Genomic DNA, 23,547 nt, shown 5'->3' with positions numbered 1-23,547 from the left:
ACCTTGGATAAAGCAATCCCAAATGCCGACTGATACCAGGAAACAGGTTTTGTTTTTTGTTTTTTGTTTTGTTTTGTTTTGTTTTTTTCCATTATGGTTGTTCTAAATCTAAATTTCTAAGAGATCTTTAGATAAAGTTAGGAGCCATTGTCATCCTGGCCTGTAGTCAGGCACTGGATTTAAGCCCTTGGTTAATTCCCATTTGTACTGGCTTCCAAATCTTTCATTTCTTGAAGTCATAGCCTGGACTTCCCCACTTCTCTGGGAATAAATTTTCTTAGACGCTGGTTCTCCTATAACATTCTTCTTTCCAAAGGCTACATTTCCCCCCCTCTTATCTATCCAGTAAGAAAGGAATCATTCACCAGACTCTCTTGTCTCTATCCCTTTGCCTCCGACTCACCTCACCGAACTCCCAGCGCCTCCTCTCCTGGGAGGCTGCCCTGTCTTCCAGCCAGGACCATTTGTGTGCCATTTTCATCTGGATCGTTTTAACTTACCATTGCCTTGCCTCCATGAGGGTGACTTCTCCATCTTGCTGTTCTTCATTCTTCTCTTTCTGGATTCATGAGATGGAGAGGATTATAACCTCTTGGCATCTTGGAAAGATATCTGTTACTAGGTTAACCTGTGTTTGTGTCTGTTAAGAGGAAGTGCTTCGATATACCCTGGAATTGAAGCAAGAGTCTAAGAGAAAGCTCAAGGAACAGAACAAAAATGGTTGCTAAGTTGCATTTTAAGAGGCAGAGTCTTGCTCACGGAATTTCTGTCCAGATCCATGACGGCTGGATATGTGAGTATGCTATTGCTACTGAGAGAGTGTTTAGTTGATGATGTTGAGAAGAGTTCTGATCTGACTGCTCTTGGGTTTCATTCAATGTTTTTCACAAGGATAATGGTGGGCTACTTCCAGAGGCAGCCTTGGAGGCCTGGGGCAAAAACCAAAACCAAACACAAACATAAAACAAACAAGCAAACACCAGTCCAGGTAAAACTGGGATTCAGGCACCATTTCCCAAAGACTCCCTGCTTGCCTTTTCTGTGCTACTTTCTGCTTCCCCTCCTGTCTTCTGCAATCCTCTGATTTCAGAGAAAGGACTTACCATGAGCCATTTATATCTGTATGGGAATCAACATTCTTTTTCTTAACATCTCCAATGCATTTTAGTATCTTAAGATTTATCTCCAACTATGAAAGAACAGTCTTTAATTTCTTTGACCTCATGAAGAAAATTTTAAATATCAATAAGCATTTGGGGAATGTCCAGAAAGAAAAGAAAATAGAAAAGGGTATTTCCTGATGTTCCTGAGGTTATACTGTACCAGAAAACGAATTACTTTGTCTGCAATCACCACCTTCTCTTTTTGGTTGAATATCCCCATGTCTGAGCTGAGAGGAGCCTATGTATCTTATGACTCGTTTTCCCTAATGCACATCCACTATCCCTGCTGGGACCATGGTAGATTGGGCTATGGAGGGGCGTTTGATCCAAATGGAATCAATTCAAAAGGTAAGCTTGGCCAAAGAGATTCTTCCTTGGGGGATTTGAGATGGTGACCTGAAGTGACTGAGACATTTAGCTATGGGGAGCAGAGCAGAAAGACCCTGTCAGCCATGGCTGAAGCTGGAGCTAGTAGGGGTTGGGGGTGTGAAAGCCATGGAGAAAACCAAAGCTGTAGGGAAGCAGAAATCTTGAGCCAAGAGAAGAAGCTATAATAGATCCTTATTACCTGTATGTTCCATTTTTGTGAATTTGATTGTTAAAATCTATCACCCTCAATCAGTACTCACAGTACTTTTGTAGTTATTTTCAGGCATGAGCAAAGTGGTGAAAACCTAGAGTCACTCAGCACTGTGTTTCCAACTGAGGCTGAACCAGGTGACACTCGCCTTCTTGTTTGAGCTTCCATGCTATTAAAAAGTGTCCTTTCCACAGTTGATTAAGTGCCAGGTTTTCCACATTTTTCTGATTTTGTTGGTAATTTCATTGTTTAAAATGACCCTAAGCATAGTCCTGAAGTGCTGTCTAGTGTTATGAAAGCTCAGGAGGCTGTGATATTCTTTACAGATAAAAAACATGTATTAGAAAAGTTTCCTTTAGGCATGGGTTAGATTGCTATTGGCTGTGAGTTCAATGTTAATGAATCAATAATATATATTCATAAAGTGCATTAAAACAGAAATGCAAGGGTTGCAACATAAAACAAGGGTTGTTCAGTCAGCAAACATGTTGGGATCAGAGGTTTGCAGGAATGTAATCCTGTATTTTCCCTACAAGTAATTAGCTCAGCATTTACTAATTCAGTGATTGTGTGATTTTAGAGGACATAACTTCTGTGAATAATGAGAATTAAGTATGTTTGCAGAGAAGAGAAAGAAGCAAATTCAGAGAAAAGCAGATGACAGACTGAGCTGCTCCAGAGAGACAGAGGAGATGCTGTCTCCCAGCATCTGGGAGACTCTGGTGGCTCCCAGTCTGGTGGCTCCCAGTTTCAAGCTCAGTTCCTTTGAGAACCAACTGAAACTCATCTCAACAGCATCTCAATACTTTTATAACCTTTATTTAAGCTTGCTTGAGTTTCCTCTCCTTGCAAACAATGAATTTTTGACTAAAAAGCATATTCTTTATATTACTATCCTTAGCTCCCTTGGAAAGAAGCAGTGGTCTCCCCATTTGAGGACTGGCCAAGGGTCACAATGAAGTCCATGCCTCATGGCTGCTAAGGCTGCAGTGGCAGTCAGGTGCTGCCTCAGAAAACCAACATTCCCCTCATCTCAGGGAGGTCTATGTTCTGACTAAATGCTCAATGACACCTGAAAAGAGAGTTTGAGGACTTAAGCTTTAAAAAAACAAACCCAAACTCTGGTTTCAGTGTGAGTTATTGATGACAAATACATTACAGCAACTTGCTTTGGCTTCTAATTTGAAGGATGCCAGTTTTAGGATAGTTTGTTTTCTTTGTTGGGAGACACATTTTTGAAAACATGTTCCAGTCTGAACACCCCTTAGGTAAGGACTGTTTATTTGGCAAAGCTGTGTGTCCCCACATGGGAAATTATATATAAAGAGAAGCACCAGACTGTGCAGGAAAAAAAAGTTTTAATTTTCTCTAAGGTTGTGACCTGGTTGAGGGAACAGGTTCTTCCCCACATACTTGGTTTGATGGCCACAGAAAGTACATACTCTGAGACAGGAAACCATCAAAATCCTAGAGGAGAACACAGGCAGCAATCTCCTTGACCTTGGTGGTAGCAACTTCTTATTAGACACATCACTGGAGACAAGGGAAACAAAAGCAAAAATGAACTATTGGGACTTCATCAAGATAAAAACCTTCTGCACAGTGAAGGAAACAATCGACAAAATTAAAAGGGAACCTAAGGAATGGGAGAAGATTATTTGCAAACCACATATCTGATAAAGGGTTAGTATCCAAAATCTATAAAGAATGTATCAAACTCAATACTCAAAAAATGAATAATTCAGTTAAGAAAAGGGCAGAAAGGGGATCCCTGGGTGGCGCAGCGGTTTGGCGCCTGCCTTTGGCCCAGGGCGCGATCCTGGAGACCCAGGATCGAATCCCACGTCGGGCTCCCGGTGCATGGAGCCTGCTTCTCCCTCTGCCTGTGTCTCTGCCTCTCTCTCTCTCTCTCTCTCTCTCTATCATAAATAAATAAATTAATTAATTAAAAAAAAAAGAAAAGGGCAGAAGATATGAATAGACACTTTTCCAAAGAAGACTAACAGACACATGAAAAATTGCTCCTCATCAGTCATCATCAGGGAAATGAAAATCAAAGCTATAATGAGATATCCCCTCATACCAGTCAGAATGGCTAAAATTAACAACACAAGAAACAACAGGTGTTGGTGAGGATGTGGAGAAAGGGGAGCCCTCTTGCACTGTTGGTGGGAATGCAAACCACCATTGTTGGGGCAGCTACTCTGGAGAACAGTTTGGAGGTTCCTCAAAAAGTTAAAAATAGAACTACCCTACAATCCAGCAATTGCACTACCAGGTATTTATCCAAAGGATGCAAAATTACAGATGTGAAGGGGTACATGCACCCGATATTTAAAGCAGCATTATTAACAATAGCCAAAGTATGGAGAGAGCCCAAATGTCCATTGATTGATGAATGGATAAAGAAGATGTGGTGTATATATACAATGGAATATTACTCAGCCATCAAAAACAATGAAATCTTGCCATTTGCAGCATGGTGGATGGAGCTACAGTGTATTATGCTAAGTGAAATAAGTAAGTCAGAGAAAGACAAATACCATTTGATTTCACTCATATATGGAATTTTCTTTTAAAGATTTTCTATATTTGAGAGAGAGAGAGAGACAAGGAGAGAGAGAGAGAGAGAATCTGAAGCAGACTCCATGCTGAGCACAGAGCCCAACTTGGGACTCGATCCCACGATGGAGAGATCATGACCTGAGTTGAAACCAAGAACTGGACACCCAACCAACTGAGTCACCGAGGTGTCCCTCACTCATATGTAGGACTTAAGACAGAAAATAGATGATCATATGGGAAGGGGGGAAAGAAGAAAAGGAGAGAGGTGACTCTTAACAAAAAGAGCAAACTGAGAGTTGATTGAGGGGGGTGGATGGGGATTGGGCTAGATGGGTGAGGAGTATAAGGAGGGCATGTGTGATGAGCACTGAGTGCTGTATGTAAATGATGAATCACTGAATTCTACTCTGAAAACCAATATTGCACTGGAGGTTAACTAACAATATTTAAATAAAAAAAAGTAGGAGCACCTGGGTGGCTCAGTTGGTTAAGCCTCTGCCTTTGGCTCAGGGTCCTGGGATCAAGCCCCATGTTGGGCTCCCTTCTCAGCAAGGAGGCTGCTTCTCCCGTTGTCCCTGTCCCTGCTCATGCTTGTGTTCTCCGTCTCTATGAAATAAATAGATAAAATCTTTTTTAAAAAGTACATATTCAGTGTGTCCAAGTACCAAGCCCAGGTTTCATGGCGCTTTCTTAGCCCTCTATGGTCTCTGGTTTGTGTTGACTCCACCCCACACTTCCCTATCTCTCATTCTCCAAAAGTGCAATCTCCATTCCAATCAATTGTGTATCCCTCTAACACATCAAACTGTTTCTCTGCCCATGCGATCTCTCACGTCTGTCTTATCTGCTTCTGAGCTGCCAGATTCTTCCCTTCAGAGCCAATGCAGTTGCTCCTCCCAGGGATCTCTCATTGGTTTTATGAGTTTCTCGTGCGGCAACCCCATCCCTTCTCTCTGAGCCCATCTGGTTCTTTGAAGACAACCTTTTCCTATAACCTACAGCATTTCCTAATGAGGCTGACGCTAAGAATAATGAATGTTACAATTCTCAACTCAAGGATTGTATTAGTACAGAGGGGTAATAATAATTTCAAGGCCACTTAAAATCCCTAATTTTCCAAAGCATGGTTGATTTGAGGTCAGCCTTATTGCTTGGGGATCCTGGGGCACATTAGCCCTTATTAATTTCCGTGGTCATCCCAGCACATGGAATAAGTTAGTTTAGCTCATATGGCTAAATTTTTCATTCCCAAAGAGTAATTTTGTTAGTGCCAACTTGAAAATAATACTACATTGTCTTTGGGGAAGACTTTCCCCAAGTAATGTAAATCCCTTTTTTTTGCTAGCTCATTCAGTCTCATAAAAGATTTCTGAGGTGGGGAATCCTCTTCTTTTAAGGCAAAGACACTGAGGCCTGACAGGAATAGTTTACACTGAAAGAAAGTAGAGGCTAAGAGAGAGAAGACATTTTATGTTTAGGTCCATGTGTAGCAAGAGAAACCATGGAAGCCTCACGCCCCTGGGAGGGAGGGCTACCCTAGACAGTTGGGCAGACTGTACCCTGCATAGAGCGGTGCTTCCTGAAGTTGACCTGTTCACCCAGATGTGGTGGCCCTGCCTAGAGGACCTAGCCTGAGAAGAAGTAAAAGCTAGAGACTGAGGGTGCTTCATTTTAGTCATCTCCATGGACATGAAATCTGGATGGCTTCTGCTCTCTTTTCACCCTTACTTAGGTCATAGAGATGGGAGAGTTTGTCAGGCTTGTCTTCCCAGTCTCCTCTTAACAGGGTTTTCATTTCTACAGAAGCCCAAGCCAAGAATTCTCAAAGGGTCAGACTTTCAGACACATTTGGTTACTGTGCAGCTTGTGTCAGAAATAGAGAGGCCACATCCCAAAGAGATCTGAGGCCAAGATCTATGCATTATGGACTTAACTCCTGACACATTTGGCGCAAGTTGAAAAATGAAAGAAAAAAATCCCGCCCACTGTCTCGAGAGGCCTTGGGCAGGAACATACAAGGCAAAATGTTCTAGTTGTAGACAAGAAAATGCTGGAGAGTTAGCAAGGGATGAGCTGGTCAGGAAATATCTATTTCCTGTGGGTACTCCCCAAAGTTCTCCCACTCTGGCCAACCCCAGTTGCAGATGATAGATCCAACAAAACACTGTACCAATGTGAGCACCCCTGGCTCACAGAGCTCCAGTCAGCTGTGCCATTGACCCCACTTGCCCATGCAGAACCTTCTGGGTTTCTTTCTGAGGCAAAGGATGTTCCTATAAGCCAGCAAGAAAGATTGGGATTGGAAACATGGCATTCTGAAATCAAGGGCAGGCGAATGTATAAGCTGTGGCTAAAGATAAATTTCCTGACTCTTTCAGGCGCAAACAAGAATTTAGGTTGACTTTACTACAAAAAAGATGGCTCAAGGGAAATGGTTTTTATTTAATAATGGATGTTTTTCAATACCATGGTATAAGAATTCTGTGATTCACCTCCACTCAAATGAAAACCTACTCCTTGAATTTGCTGCATTAATGGGAATCCGTATGCTAAGTCCATTAACCACAATCATTGTTTTCAGGGTAAGTCAGACTTGTCTCTTAAATTAAGAAAAAAAAGGGGGAAGAAAAGCAATCACAGCAAGGAGTCATGTGGAGATGCCTTGCCTGTAGTGAAAAGGGAAGTATGTTTTCTCTGAGCAGCCCACACAAAATCAGATATTTAATATGATTACTGAGAAGACGGAAAAGGTTTTCAGGAATGATTCTTGTGGCTCAGCTCCTAGTAGCCTGCAAAGGAATAAGTAGGAAGTAGGGGCCTGGCCAGCCCATTAAAAGGAGGCTGAAAGCCAGGCTCCCTGACCCCGCTGGGCAGACCCGTGAGACGGAGGGTACAGTGGATGGATGAGGCTGGCAAGAGACTGCATACCAACCTACTAAGCAACCAACTTATTTTTAAGCACATACTACATAAGGGCACCCAAATGCAGGGTAACCTCACCCTCAGGAAGTGGTTTTATTTTGGATGTTTGGCTAACCAGGAAAATAGGAAATATTGGGTTGGCTAAACAGGTGATAGAAGAGCGGAGGCAGGAGGACAGGACAACGTGAGCCAGAAGCCTCCACCAGCCCCTGGATCGAAGGTACAAAGGCCACATTTCCAGAAGTCCAGGGCCTGGGGTTAGGAGGCAGAAGTGGAACTATGCTGGGTGTGTCTTGTGAAGGCCCCAGCCATGGAGGAGGGCAGGTACTGCCACAGACTCAAGGAAGAAACCCCTTGTCTTGCCCTCACCCCCATGCTTCTCTCCGGGGCGCTGCCCCTGCCATTACCACACCAGGCACCCAGGAGCCATCAAACAGGAGCCTGGAAAGGCCGCCACGGGGCAGTCCCCCTCGAAGCAGGGCAGGGCAGGGGAAAGGCAAAGAATGGACGGGGGGCAAACACGCCCCAGCTGGGCACCATGAACATGCTTGGATCCTTTTTCACCTTCAACCACAATGACTTCACCTCGCCCTGGGCCAGACCATGACAAATGGATCATAAGCCACAAATGTTGGCCGAATGGATTCTGGGGTCAATGTCTGCCTCATCCTCTCACCAACCACTTAACCCCCTCTGGGTCTATCTCAAGACCCTTTCCAGGAGGTGCTTAATTCTTACAGGTGGCAAGGAACTATAGTACACATAGGCTGAAAACATGCTTGTCTCTTCACAGGAGCCCGGGAACTGACTGCCCTCACTCCTGTTCCCTGGGAACAATCCCAGGATCTAAGTAGCCCCATGGCCAAGTGAGCAGCATTTTGTCTGGCTTACGTTTCATCCACTGTAAGCTCTGACAAAACTGGCTGAGTAAAGATTCTGAGGCTCCAACATGCCTAAATTCATGCTCTCACTGCCTTAGTGATAGCTCGCGAAGCCCTCCCATGTGAATGTTTCTCTGAGTTGATGTCACAGGCCCTTCTTGTTGAAGTCAGTCTTATCAATATTATCAATTCAGAGGTTTTGGTGTTCCTTACCAGCTGTAGTACCTCAGACAGGTCGCTTAACTTCTTTAAATCTATTTCCTTATCTATACAGTGAGAACAAACATAGGACTACTGAGTGGATTAAAGGAGAGGATGTCTATTAAAGTGCCTGTCTAGGTGCCTGGTGCACAAACTGTGCTCAACACATGACATGGCTTCCATTGTATTGTCAAGATTCTTCCGGTTGTACAGAAGCCCAGCTAAACCTCACTTAAACAAAAAGTTTTTGGTTTCAGAAGCATCTGGATCTATGGCTCATCCAAGGTCCTCACTGTAGTTTAAATCACTTGTATTTATGTTCCTCTGATTGCTTTCATCCTCAGACTATCCCCCATGAGATGACAAAATGGGTGCTGAGCCATCCTCCCAGCCGAGCAGCCACAGGAGAAAGAGACACCAAGAGAACCTCCTGGAATGAGATTTCATTGGCCTGGTTGGATCTCATGTCCAGCTGTGAGTCAGTCACTGGGGCTGGAGGATGGAATATTCTGGTTGGCCAGATCTGGATCCTATGTCCACATAGACTGAGAATAAGAATGGTCAAGTCTCCAAATGGAAATGGAAGAGCTGCTTTTTTTTTTTTCAGAAGGAGAAATTGATACTAGGAAGGTGAAAACAAGCTATTTTCACAGCTGCTTGTGTTCCATTATTATTACTACAATTTACTATTATTATGGTAAATAATAGTAAAAATAAATTACAGCAAATAAATTAACAAATAATACTATTTAATATTATGCTACCATCCCCACTACTGCACTCTATAATTAGTACAAAACTCTGGAGGATTACTTGGTGAACAATGGGACTGACAGGTGAGTAAAAGGAAAATCATAGAAAGTCAGAAAAAAGCTATAGCAGGAGAAAAAGGATCCTGGATAGAAGGAAATAAGATGAAAGAGCTCTGAGTAGTAGATGAGAAATTAAAGCAAAGCCTAATGTGGTCAGTTCTAGAAGATGATTGAAACATATTTCAAAACCAAAAGCTAACTTATGGGCAGTGCTATCTTGTAGTTGCTAAACTAAAACCATTGTTCAGTGATTGTGCATATAAAGCTTCGACGGCCATCAAATCTCATGTGATGTATGCCGTCAGCATGCACGTGGTCTCTCTGCACTGATCCAGAAATCTCTGAAACAAGCCAGCAACTCTCCCTGCCCAGGAACCCCATGTCCACAAACACCTTGCTGCAGGCACAGTCAGCAATACCTTCTTCCCAGAGAGGCCTCAGGACGCTGGGACATTCTCATTTTTTCCTTTCCACTATCTTAAGTGAAATAGGTATGGGATGTATTGCTCCTGGCAGCAGGTTCAGTAGCTATAACCTATAGTGAAACGTTGTTTGGCTATTTGGCAATACTACACTATCCTTGAACAATTGATTCATTCCAAGGTTAATGATGTACGTAGGTGTATAAATGTTGAGAGAAGTCAGCTGACTGGGCCAAGCAGATTCTTCAGTTTGATGTGAGCAAAATATATGTTCTCTGCTTGTTTGATTTTTTTTCTCTGCTTGTTTGAGTTTTTAAAAAAGATTCTACAATGGTTAGATCACATAGGCTCCAATGAGAAAGAACACCTGTAAGGTAACACCTGTAAGGTAAGGACTTCAGATAGCCTCATTGAGGGCATGAGGGAATGTATTTGCTGGACTTCCAGTAGTGTTCTGGGGGAACTAGTCAAGTAGTACAGATGAGGTCTGATAGGCTCACCAAATAGACAAGAATAATATGACTTTACATTTCTAGAGTTTTTAGACTTTCCCAACCACTTGAAATGTAGTAATTCTCTCAAACACCTCACAGGCAGGTAGGGCTGACATCTAATTGAGGTGCCCCCCCCACACACCTTCTTCTGTAACAACACAAACAGAATGAAAACATTCTTCACTCATGTTGAGAAAAGACAGTCATTTGGTTTTCTAAGGCTTTTTTTTTTTCTTTCATATTTTGAAGGGTGGTGTAGACCAGATTAAAAAACATGGCTCAGGGAAGCCAGAAATCATTCCCCCAAGTGTTTATTAAGTGAATCACAAATTCATTCAGCATGACTGCTCACCCAGAGAAACAAAGGCAAAATGGTAACAAGCTGTGAGCCTCCAAGTACCTTCGACGTTAGGTTCTCTCTGGGAAAGGGTCACAAGTGTAATCATTTCCAGCTGTCCCTCCTCTCTTCCGCTGTCAGTGGAAATATCCAGGCAGGATGAATACACTTTCTGACTAGACTCCGGAATGACCTAGACAGCTTTTTGGAAATTCAGGATATACTTTTCCTGAAGCTTCTTAATTTCTCCCATCCCTCCCTGATTGAAAACATCATTTATCCCATTACAGCATGTGGAAAGGAGGGGAGGGGGGAGCAGCAGACGGGATCTGAATTCAGGATAAAAATTACTCTGAGAGTTTATTATTCTCATCCATAACAGATGACAATTTTCATGTCATTTAGCTGTTTCCAGAACGGAATCACCCAGAGAGATATTAAGTACTATTTTTCATACTATTTATCTTGTGGGCCCCAATGAGACATGTACACCTACATTTAATAACGTGACCCACAGCTTGCCCATTTCCTGGAAATGTTTGGTAGGCATTATTGCCCTGGCCACACGTGAAAGAATTCCCCTCCTTCACTTATACTGGGGTGGGTTCCAGAGACTTGGACTCACTTCAGTGTCTGAGAACTGTCTGGAGCCCTCAATTCTAAAGAAATTTGTGGATTCGAGTTTCTGAAGTAACTCTATTCCTCATTTGTTGGGTGACAGCCACTTAATGCCATGACTCTTCCATCAGCTCTTACATAGGCTCAGCCCTCTCTGATTTGGAAATCTCTTTGAAACTCTAAGATGATGTGTCATTTCAAGGGCAAAAAAGCAAAAATGTTATAAATATGGGCAGATGCTGGAGTCCCAAGGATTTTCAACAGGCTGCAGCCCCCTAGCTGCTGACATCAGCAATGTGGTTCTTATTACACACTTGGGTTTCAGACTGGTACTTTCCAAGTATCATTTCTACTTTATGTAAAGAACATGGATTCAACACAGCTTCTGTTGAGCTAATGGATAATATTTGAAATGAATCTTTCTCTCAGTCATTCCTACAAATTAGTGAGAGGACTGGACCACTAACCCATTTCCAGGGACAAAGGTAAAGGGCAAGAATCCGACTGTCAATTCATCAGAACTGAAATTGTCTTTCAGTAGTTCAAACACCCAGATGGCTCCAAATCTACTGGATAACTTAGAGCTTTCTCTTTTTTTAAGAATTTATTTATTTATTCATGAGAGACACAGAGGGAGAGGCAGAGACACAGGTAGAGGGAGAAGCAGGCTCCATGCAGGAAGCCCAATCTGGGACTCCATCCTGGAACTCCAGGATCACGCCCTGAGCCAAAGGCAGATGCTCAACTGCTGAGCCTCCCAGGCATCTCATCTTAGAACTTTCTAAGGCATTAGTAAAGGGAAAGCAACAAGCATCACTTAAAAAAAAAATCAGAGCATTCAGGTAGAAACTAACCATTCTGTCCAGAAATAACCTGCTCTCAATCTGCACTTTTAAGTGAACAGGTTGTTCTTTTGTTTTGTTTAAGACTTTATTTATTCATGAAAGACCCAGAGACATAGACAGAGGGAGAAGCAGGCTCCTTGCAGGGAGCCTGATGTGGGATTCAATCCCCAGACTGAGATCACACCCTGAGCCGAAGGCGGATGCTCAAACCCTGAGCCACCCAGGCATCGCTAAGTGAACGGCTTGTTAACTTGGATGGATTAAGGATACAAGTCCTCTTAAAAATTACCTCTTCAGCAAATACCAATCCAATAGGGTCAAGCTCCTGGCTACGTTCTATATAGGCATGATCTCCCATATCCTTCACAACTGTCCCATGAGGTCCGTACTTCCTGGCCCATTTTACAGATGAAGAGATCAAGGCAAAGCCTGATTAGGTAATTTGCCCAAGTTCCCACAGAAAGTAAGGGGCAGAACTAGGAACATGAAAACAGTCCCAATTGACTTTAAACCCTCTTAACCATCTTGTTATACTGCCTTGAATGATAGGACAAATCTCATGGCCTCAGTGGATTAGAATTCAAAAAGAGGGGATCCCTGGGTGGCTCAGCAGTTTAGCGCCTGCCTTTGGCCCAGGGCACGATCCTGGAGTCCCAGGATCGAGTCCCACGTCGGGGTCCCTGCATGGAGCCTGCTTCTCCCTCCTCCTGTGTCTCTGCCTCTCAATCTCTCTCTCTCTCTATCATAAATAAATAAATCTTTAAAAAAATTAAAATTCAAAAAGAAATAGCAATTGTTACTGAATATTTCACCTCACGTGTCATCTGTGGCTACGCTTTCCCTCTCTCCGGCCTCCTACTTGCTAGGCTTCTAATGATACTTACATTTTTCATTTAACAAATCTCCTTCTGCACTTTACCTCTTTTTTTTTTTTTTCACTTGAGTGATGCATGTTTCTTATCAGCAACAGAGCATCCGGGAGGGATCTGCACACAGCAAGGTAAGAGGAGTCTTCGCAATTCAGTTTGGTTGTAAACTTGACACATGCTGCAAGTCCTAATGGAGCCTCATGCCTGTAGAAGTCTCTGGTTTTCCACTCCCAAGATTTCTCAGCCTCCACAAGTACATTTCTTATCTCCACATGAGCAAGTTAGTGCTTCAAAGCAGAATCCAATTTTGTGATTTTTATGCCATTTAGAGAACAATAAATAATTTTTGCTCTGTGAAAAATGCGTACAATAAGCTACCATTTCTTTTTTCTTAAACATTTATTTATTTATTTGAGAGAGAGAGAGAGATAGAAAGTGAGCATGAGTAGGGGGAGAGGCAGAGGGGAGGGAGAGAGAAAATTCCAAGCAAGCAAACTCCTCGCTGAGTGAGGAGCCTGACTCCAGGGTCATGATCTCATGACTCTCAAATCACAACATGAGCTGAAACCAAGAGTCAAATGCTTAACACACTGAATCACCCAAGTGCCCCACTAAACTAACATTTCTTATTTTGAAAAAAAGAACACATACACTCACTATAGATCTAGATTTAGATCTATGCATTGATGTGCCTAAACATTATCTAAGAATTAAAAGCAGCAGTTAGAGGATCCCTGAGTGGCTCAGTGGTTTAGCGCCTGCCTTTGGCCCAGGGCGCGATCCTGGAGTCCCGGGATCGAGTCCAGCGTCGGGCTCCCAGCATGGGGTCTGCTTCTCCCTCTGCCTGTGTCTCTGCCTCTCTCTCTCTCTCTATGTCTATCATGAATAAATAAATAAATAAATATATATATATATATATATATATATATATATAAATCTTTAAAAAAAATAAAAGCAGCACTTAGTTCTGGAGGTGCTGGTGATGGGAAGTAGCATCCAAGCAGAGGAGGAATGGAGTATTAGGTGAGAGGGAGACTTCTCACTCAACCCCTTTTCTTACTTTTTGGTGTTTGAAACATGAGAAATCACTGACTACTCAAAAAAAAAAAAAAAAACAATAAGTTGAAGAAAAAAATTCTGTTTTACATGAAGGCAATCAGAGATTACAATGTCACCATAAATTAGTCAGTCAGGAATTAGGTTAGTCTAGAGACAAATTTTCACAGGCAATGAATGGCAGTTAAAAGGCTAAGAAGATGTGGTTCCCTTACTGCACACACAAACCACATGACTCCAGTAAGACTTTAGAAAACTGATATACTAAGAGCAAAATTTACCAAGTTGTGTCAAATATGAACAGGCTCTCAAACAATAAAAACAGTAAGTTGGACCACTGCAGGACTTCTGAGAGCCTTTAAGTGCCATGTTGCATTGAGACCTCAGGAGGTCTTGAGGGGATGGGTAGTGTTGTCTAAAATTATCGAACAATGGAATACCACCCCCCTTTAGGGAGTAACTTACATGATTAATGTTCTATGGAATACACTTTGGAAAATGCTAGGCTGTCGAAGATCCTTCCAAACAAGAGATCTGTCTCAACTCTATGTGGAACACTGAGTTCCACAGAGAAGTATTGTTATCACCACCTCATTCACCAATGCAGTGTATCTTTGACCACAATCTTCCTTTGGATAAAAAGTACATGTTCAGGTCACTGCTGAGCAAGTCAGTGGAATGCTGAGAGCCCATCTGTGTAAGGTGCTTGGGCGCTGGGCCTACAGAAGGAGGAGGCTGACAAGTGGGATCAACCCGCTTCCCACAGCAGGGAGAGGAGCAAAGACACCACAGGGGCTGGTTCTAATTCCAAATATGACATGACCTCCTTTACTGTAATTTCAGAAGTGCTCATTTTGAGCTGGATGGCCCCATAACCACCACTTCTGAATCTAACTGAACGTGAGCGCTGGCCTTTGACGGCAGCACAGCTCATCACCCTTCAGGGCAGGGTAGTATCAGTGGATGACAGAGGCCTGACCATGGCATGAGGCACAGAGAGCATTTTCATCTATGTAAATGTGTAGCTTAACTCTTGTGTTATGGCCCAAAAGCAGAGGGCCCAAGCAGCCACCCCTCCGTGTGCTGCGACTAGTCAGGGAGTAGGTCCCCGTGTGCACAGTGCACAGCAGCACTCCGGTCCACTCACCCAGCAGGGAGAAGCTCGGAGAAGTGAAAGATTCTCTGTAAGTGAACCTTTTAAACTGACACATGCGATGAAAATAAAAAACAATGACCACTTTGAGATTTAATAAAACATTTTTACATAGGTCCTTGTCTCTTCATCACATGCTTGAGAGGGAAGGAAGTTCTCACGTTTCCATTTCACAGAAAACCAAAGACTCAAGAGAGCCTTACTTAGTGTACCTTGGTTACGCAGCCAGCACATAATAATGTGGGGAATCCAATCTACCTATTCTGGGGCCAAATCTCACATTCATTTTATTTTATTTTATTTTATTTTATTTATTTTATTTTATTTTATTTTATTTTATTTTATTTCATTTTATTTTTTTATTTTATTTTATTCACTTTTTAGAAGGATGCTTTAAAAAATTATTTTACTTGGGAGAGAGAGAGAGATAGAGAGGAGAGAGATAGCAAGAGCAGTGGGCAAAGGGAGAAGCAGACTCCCTGCTGAGCCAGGAGTCTGACTTGGGGCTTAATCCCAGGACCTTGGTATGATGACCTGAGCCGAAGGCAGATGCTTAGCCTACTGAACCACCCAGGCACCCCCCTCCCCTTGGACACATCCATCTTAGTATACCTCAGTTACATGGACAGAGCTGCTCTATGAGGGATTTATTCTCATATCTCACTAAGAGACAGCATTATGAATTCAGAAGGCCCTCTTCCTGGCTTCCCTACACACACCTTGGCTCCCTTCCTTCACATCAGCAGCACCTTGTTTGAAGAGCTTACAAATGGCTACTAGAAGATGTGTAGATGAGGTCCAGAGGGTTGTCAGGGTCTGAGTAGGAGTCCTTCAGTGGGTGAGATGAGGACCTGGGTTTCTTCCACATGGTGGTTCTCAAACAAGGGTGCGCAGAATAACCACCTGAGCGAATGTCAATGATGCAGATTGCCTGGCTCCATCACCAGATATTCTGCTTCACTAGGTTTCAGGCAGAGTCTGAGTGTCTGCATGGTTCTTTTAATGATTTTGTTTATTTATTTAGCACAGGCAGGGGGGTGGGGTGGGGGCAGAGAAGCAGGCTGGGGAGAAGGAGAGGGGGGAGGAGAGAGAGAGAGAGAGAGAATCCTAAGCAGACTCCTCACTGAGCGGAAGCCCCACATGGGACTGGATCTCATGACCACGAGATCATGATCTGAGCCGAGACCAAGAGTCAGATGCTCAACGGACTGAGCCATCCAGGTGGCCCTAGAATGTCTGTAGTTTTAATGAGTCTCCTGGGTGATTCAGTTCCACAGTTCAAGTCCACCCTTCTACAGTTCTAGGAATATGTGGTGTTATCAGAGTAAGTCTAGTGTTTTAAATAATTATGCATCCTACTCATCAATAGCTCTTTGAGTTTGTTTAATTGCACAATCAGTGATCAATCAACATTCAATTCAGTTCAGTAAACGTCTCATTTATTTCACGCAAGGCTCTGTATGAGGCTCTCATACAGATATGATATCTGAATATACAACATGATATCTGAATTCTACAAACTTACCTTATTAGATGAGAGGGAGGTGCACACAAATCACATGATTCAATGATTCTAAAAATCAGAATTATTGGCACATTTCTGAAACACAGAAAAGAAAGGATTTATCCTGCCTGGAAGCCTTGGAACGCTCTCAGAGGTGGCATCATTTAGGCTGAGCCTGCTCTCAACAGGTAGGAACAAAGAAGAGGCATTTTAGCAGGAAGGGACACTATGAGCAAAGATAAGGCAACAGGAAAATATAAATGTGTTCTACGAACCCTGAGAAGAGCATCTATGATAGGAAAGTAGAGGTAGTTAATAAAAACAGCTTTTAGGTGCTTGGCTTTTTACACTATTTCATTTAATCTGTTCAACTACCTGTTATGTGGGAGAGTCACTCCTATATTAAAGATGGAAATACTGACTTGTTAAAGAAAAAAAGCCCACAGGACCTAGAACAAAATGCTAATTTTGGGTGATGAGGGGGATAACGGGATCATAGAATGTTGTTACTGCTATTGTCAATGTAGAAAGGGAGTATTAGTGGTTGACAAGGCCATGTGGAGTAGGAAAAGAAGCATATGGAAACACACCATACCAAGGTGCAAAATTCTATGTGAACTCATGCTTCCTTTAACAATGTACATGTATTATCCAGTTCTGCTATTTAGTACTCTCACCACTCATTCTCACTGTGCATTGCTAATGCTCAGATTTGGCTCTCTCTCACTTTCCTCCATTAAAGGATCTCAAGATCCTTTGGAAGGTAGCTGATTTCATGTCTTGGGGCTCAGAGAAAGTCAGGATGGGTCTGGGACAAGCTGTGCAGCCACATAGTGTGCAAACTTTTATAAAATGCCAGAGGCAATGATCAAAGGACAAAAGAGCCAACTTAAAGGGGCTTCCCTTGGCCAAGCTGATTCAAAGATGAATTAGCCTCTTGTAGAAAGGAGCATTGACCACACTGACTCAATCCCTTCTCTCTCTGGAAATTAATTGTGCCAACCAGTGCTTCCTAAATTTTTCATTTCATGGGACATGGAGAGAGGGATAACATTTATCTAATGACACATTAATTCATGGCACACTAAAGGCTGCCCTCCCCTAGGGCTCCCAAGCACTGAGGATCCAAGCAGCTCAGGGTAGAGGGGTCTTTGTCTTGGCACCCTGTAATCATTGGTAGCAATGGGGAATGGCACACAGTAGGCTGGTTGCAAAGTTTGGCTCTAGATGACCCTTTTAAGTATGATAAAATAGCAATCTTATATTCAATAAGATACCAAAAAGTTTATATTCAAGTAAGGTTTATATTCATTTTCAGTAATGCCAAGAGGCCAAATCACAATATCTCAAATGACAAGACAATGTGTGAAGTACTGTTAGCTGTGCCCAATTAAAGAAGAAATCATTTCCAGAAAGGCACTAGGTTTGAAAAATTTAAATCTACATGGAAAACAGAAAATTAGAACTCCTATGTTGTAATAAGTGAAGCATATTTATAAAAAGGAACTTGGTTAAAAAAAGAAACAGAGAAAAAGAACTACCTTAGATGCTATAGCAGGACAAATGTCAATTCTTTGATTACTCAGACAAGGTACCCGGATTCTTCTCCTTTGGTCAGATGAGATTAAAACCACTAAAATTTCATTATTGGATTGTTTGTTTCTTTGCTGTTGAGTTTAATAAGTTCTTTATAGATCTTGGATACTAGCTCTTTATCTGATAGGTCATTTGCAAATATCTTCTCCCATTCCGCAGGTTGTCTTTTAGTTTTGTTGACTGTTTCTTTTGCTGTGCATAAGCTTTTAATCTTGATGAGGCCCTAATAGTTCATTTTTGCTTTTGTTTCCCTTGCCTTCATAGATGTATCTTGCAAGAAGTTGATGTCCACAATAGTCAAACTGTGGAAGGAGCCTTGGTGTCCATCGAAAGATGAATGGATAAGGAAGGTGTGGTCTCTGTATACAATGGAATATTCCTCAGCCATTAGAAATGACAAATACCCACCATTTGCTTTGACGTGGAGGGACCTGGAGGGTATTATGCTGAGTGAAGTAAGTCAATCGGAGAAGGACAAACATATGGTTTCATTCATTTGGGGAATATAAAAAATAGTGAAAGGGATTATAGGGTAAAGGAGAGAAAATGAGTGGGAAATATCAGTGAGGAAGACAGAACATAAGAGACTCCTAACTCTGGGAAACGAACAAGGGGGAGTAGAAAGGGAAGTGGGCGGGGGGATGGGGTCACTGGGTGACAGGCACTGAGGGGGCACTTGACAGGATGAGCACTGGGTGTATGCTATATGTTGGCAAATCAAACTCCAATAAAAAAAGTATACCAAAAAAAAAAAAAACCACTAAAATTACTGTAACTTTCAGAAGGCAAACCTAGAAAGAAATGCAAATAAAATAATGGTATTTAAATCTAAAGTATTAAGAATACAGTAACTACTTTTCATATCAGGGTACACATCAGCTTTTTATCATTTCAGTAGTACTCATGTCTTCTTTTTAAGTGTTTAAATTCTAAAGATAGTTTATTATGGTAGGATTGTGGTTTTAACCAAATATTTTGAAGTATTTGCATTAGCAACCAGTATTTAAAAATTTGGGAAATTTTATTTTGATAGCTACATATGTTTTCAATTTTTTTCTGTTTTGAAGTATGTACAAATTTTTAAAGGAATATTGATTGTTTAAGGATAAGGAAATCCTAATTATCTGACAATTCATAAGAATATTAAGCTGGTATTAAAGCACAAAATAATGAGTACCAAAGGATGCTCAAATATCAAAGACTAACTATCACAATAGCTCTCATTTAATTTAAGGAGCATACATCAATTAATTAATTAATTTATTATTGAGATATAATCAATATATAACATTGTATTCACTTTAGGCATACACCATGATTTGATGTATGTGTATATTGTAAAATGAACACTGCAATACTTAGTTATTGTCCGTCCCCACATAGAGTTACAAGTAATTCGTGTATGAGATGAGAACTTTTAAGATCAACTTCTAGCAACTTCCAAATATACAATGCAGTATTAGTAAGTATAATCACTATGTTGTACATTACATCCCAAAAACTTCTTTATTTTGTAAGTAAAAGTTTGTGCTTTTTGACCTTCCCCCCTTTCACCCATCCCCTCACCAATCTATTCTCTGTGTCTGTAAGTTTGGGGGATTCTTTTGTTTGTTGTTTTGCTTTTGTTTTGTTTTAGACACCATATTTAAGTGAGACAATATAGTGTTTATTTTTCCTGTTTGGCTTATTTCACTTAACATAAGGCCTCACGGTCCATCCATATTGTTGCAAATGGCAGGATTTCTTGCTCTTTTTCATTGCTGAATAATATTCCCATACAATATTTCCTTTTTCTTTTTTTAAGATTTTATTTATTTATTCATGAGAGACACACAGTGAGAGGCAAGAGACACAAGGAAGAGGGAGAAGCAGACTCTATGCAGGGAGCCCAATGTGGGACTCAATCCTGGGACTCCAGGATCATGCCCTGAGCTGAAGGCATACACTCAACCTCTGAGCCACCCAGGCATCCTCCCACACATTATTTTCTTAAGTGAAAAAGAAAAACACAAATTAAAAGCCCATCCCCACTTGCTCCACCCTGAAAACCCCATCCCCATTTGCCCCACTGCACTTCTTAAGACACCACATCTCCCCACAAAGTACAAGGCAGGCAAATCAACACAGTTACTCAAGCACAGAGCTGAGGCTTTTTGTCTTCTGACCCCTGGCTCAGTAGTTTCTTCCATGCCTCATGCAACAGTGTGATAGAGGCATAGGTAACGGGACAGGTAAAGGGGACTTAGTCATGGGAAGCCTTGACAATCCTGATCATCTAACACAGGTGGTGAAATATGATGGGACGTGTACTGGAAAAGAGATATGGTTTATTACCTTATGTCTGTGAGCTACTAGTGGGTGACGGGGGGCAATGTCTTATTTTCCCTATGCCTCATTTTCCTCACTGGTTCAATGCTGTGTTTAGAACTGCATTTTCTTCTCTTTTCTATTTTTAAGATTTTATTTATTTATTTGAGGGAGAGAAAGCACAAGCAGAGAAAGGAGCAGAGGGAGAAGGAGAAGCAGACTCCCTGCTGAGCAAGAACCCTGATGCGGAGCTCTATCCCAGGACCCTGAGCTCTATCCCAGGACCCTGAGACCATGACCTGAGCCAAAGGCAGATGCTTAACCAACTGAACAACCCAGGCATCCCTAGAATTGTATTTTCTAATGTCTCTTCCAAATTCTCTAATTCTATGAAATTTTGTAAAGGAGCCTGATTAACTTCTGGAGTAGAGAGAGCTTACTAAACTTGTAGGCCCAGTTCCTAAGTAACCCACCCCAGGATTTACCAACAGGAGTACAAGTATACTCAACATGGTCCAAGAAGGGTCTATAGTCTTCTCTCCTCTTCAGTTTTTCAGACATTAACTGAAATCTTTTGTATCATCTTAGTGTTCTTCCTATTCTCTTTGTTCTTATGGGGCTACTCTTTTGCAATAACTTTATTGGCTTTTGGAAGGCAGAGAAAATGTTTGGGTCAGACAGTCATCTTAACTGGCACCTCATCATTTGATTTTTGAGTAGCATTGCCTTACAGGAGCCTGATGTCCTACTTCCTCTTCCTGTCAGAGATACTTGCACATAGTAGTTAAAGTAACAGTCTGAATTAATGAATAAATTTAAGTTTTATTTATTTGAATTTAGACAATTGTGTTCTTTAAAACACAAAGATTTCACATCAGCCTTAAGAGTCTCAGATGCTACTTACCCTACTTGCCAGTATTTTTTGTGCCTTTGGTTTTGGTTTAATATCCCATTTCCCTCCATTTTAAACCAAGCTTGGAAGAGAAGGAGTATCTCAAATATTAGAGGCAGTAGTAAAATTGTCATGATAAAGCTTTGGCCCGTATCAGTGGTTCTCAAATTTTAGCCTGCATCAGAATCACCTGGAGGGCTTGTTAAAGACTGCTAGACCCCAGCCCTAGAGTGTCTGGCTCAGTATGTCTGGAGTAAGATCTGAGAACTTCTTTTCTAGCAAGTTCCCAGGTGGAGTCAATGATGATATTCCAGGGACAATACTTTGAGAGTCATAAGCCTACGTGAAATACAGCATTTAGGTATTAAGTAGATAAGTGATTTATTTATTCACTTAATAAATATTGTTGAATACTTATTTTGTATTGAGCATTGTTATAGGCACAGGTGCAAAAGAAGGTGGGAGGGGTTTCTGCTCACAAGGAACCATTCTGAGGGAATTCTTTAGTTTTTAAGTAGAAGTCTGCTCAGCACAGAAAGTCTCTTCATGGTGCTTTGTAGTATATCATGTCCATTCCCTTCCTTGTGCCTCGCTGAGGTTGCCTTATTTGTTTGTTTTTCCTTTCAACTTTATTGAGATATAATTGATACCCAATACTGTACTGTATAAATTTAAGACATATACCATAATAACTTGACATATGTATATATTATGAAGTGATAACCAAACAAATTTAGTGAACATCTATCACCCTCACTGGTGCTCTCTTCCTCCTCTTAAGTGGAAAGCCCCTTCTCTCCAACAGTTCCAAGTCTTGCCTATACCTCTACTCTGTTTCTCTCTCTTCTGGAGCCCAGTCCTTGACCATCGTTGTCCACCTTCACTTCCACCATGGAGTTATGAGTTCCTAACATACCATTTACCCTTTATTCTACACTGTTCTGTATCTCCAAATGCTTCATTTGTGCCCTCATCATCTGGAGCCCCTACAAGGCCATGGGCCATAAATTACATTCCTTCCCAACTCTAGCCCTCGGTTCCTTAAGGAGTGAGAAACACTTTAGGAGCTAAATTTGAACTTATTGATAGATTTGCTTGGAATCCCAACCTCCCTTCTAGAGGAGCTGGGGTAGAATTGAAATCGCCATCACTAAAACAACCAGTCAGACCACATGGTCAGACAGAGTTTGTGGTGACCAGGGTGGAGTCAAGAGATTAGAGACCAGGAAATGGGTGTTTGGGTTAGGATTGTACTAATTGGAAAGAAGCCAAGAGCAGTCAATTTCCCTTTCAGTATAAAATTCACTTTCTAAACAGGGTTTGTGCCTAAAAAATGTAACGTGGTCAGAATGAACTGGAGAATAAGTTATGGAATCAAATGGCCATCTGTTTTCTTGACTAGTATATCTTAATTTTGCTGAAAATTAGTTCTGAACCAGTTATAACTGAATAAATAGGTTTGAGATCACATTTTTATTACAATTGGGTGAACTGGAAATTAACTGTCACAGTCTGGTTCAAATACATTCAGATAAAAAGGAAACCCAATTCATCCAGAAATAGAATGTTACATAGAAATAGAAGAAGAGTATTTTAAAGCTGGAAGAATCTTTGAGATCCTTCCAGAATAATAGTATCAGATAGTGGTTATGTGTGAGGCTTTGACCTGGAGCTTGATCTAACCCAGAGTGAATTTTTATTCTGCCTCCTACTATCATGTGAGCTTAGGAAAATTTCCTCATCTCTCCAAGCCTCCATTTCCTTATGTATACAGAATTAGAGATTAAAAAGCATCACTTATTAAAGAATTAGTGGGAGAAATAAATGTACAATCATGTACATGAAGCTTCTAGTACAATGTCTAGCATACAGTAATAGCTCAATAAATGGCGGTTACTATGTCATCCAATCCTATCATTTTATGGATGAAGAAACTGAGGCTCAAGTTATTGAAGTAAATCAGAGACAAAGCTAAGACAAGAACTTGGAATTTCTGAATTCCAACCCAACACTCTATTCAGAGTAACTTACCATTCTATCACTTACTCCGTAATTTGGATCTTTCGAGTGTGTAATTTGTGAAAATTTAAACTGGGCTGAAATACATGTTTTCCTACTTTCTGTGAAAATTGGATTTCAAGTTGAACATATATAAATTACCTATGAAAAGGGCAATTTTCAAGGTCTTTAATAGTATCATTTAATATATCAACCATAAACTTATTATTTATAAACTAATTACAAGTCATTCTTAACTGTTTAATTGAAAGATCTTATTCTTGGCAGCGCTAATTTGAATGTTGACAAAATTGGTCTGAATTGTGGTACAC

The 23,547-nt window shown here is 41.3% G+C and overlaps 2 long non-coding RNA genes across 2 annotated transcripts in view; one reads left to right on the top strand and one right to left on the bottom strand.

Moving 5' to 3' along the window:
* The window catches only part of LOC125754944 (uncharacterized), an 83,593-nt gene that overhangs the window by 18,646 nt on the left and 41,400 nt on the right, over positions 1 to 23,547 (top strand). Inside the window, exon 3 of the long non-coding RNA XR_007410125.1 lies at positions 18,283 to 18,473. This is a non-coding gene — a long non-coding RNA (uncharacterized LOC125754944). The remainder of the gene's footprint in view (positions 1 to 18,282; positions 18,474 to 23,547) is intronic.
* On the bottom strand, positions 3,085 to 14,339 carry LOC112651605 (uncharacterized). Its single transcript, XR_003130917.3, has 3 exons — positions 14,231 to 14,339; positions 4,779 to 4,914; positions 3,085 to 3,276 (listed from the first exon to the last, which is right to left on the bottom strand). It is a non-coding gene; the product is annotated as an uncharacterized LOC112651605 (long non-coding RNA).

Source organism: Canis lupus, chromosome 4 (genome assembly GCF_003254725.2).
Source record: "Canis lupus dingo isolate Sandy chromosome 4, ASM325472v2, whole genome shotgun sequence".
NCBI lineage: Eukaryota > Metazoa > Chordata > Mammalia > Carnivora > Canidae > Canis > Canis lupus.
This window is presented reverse-complemented; position numbering and strand designations above follow the sequence as displayed.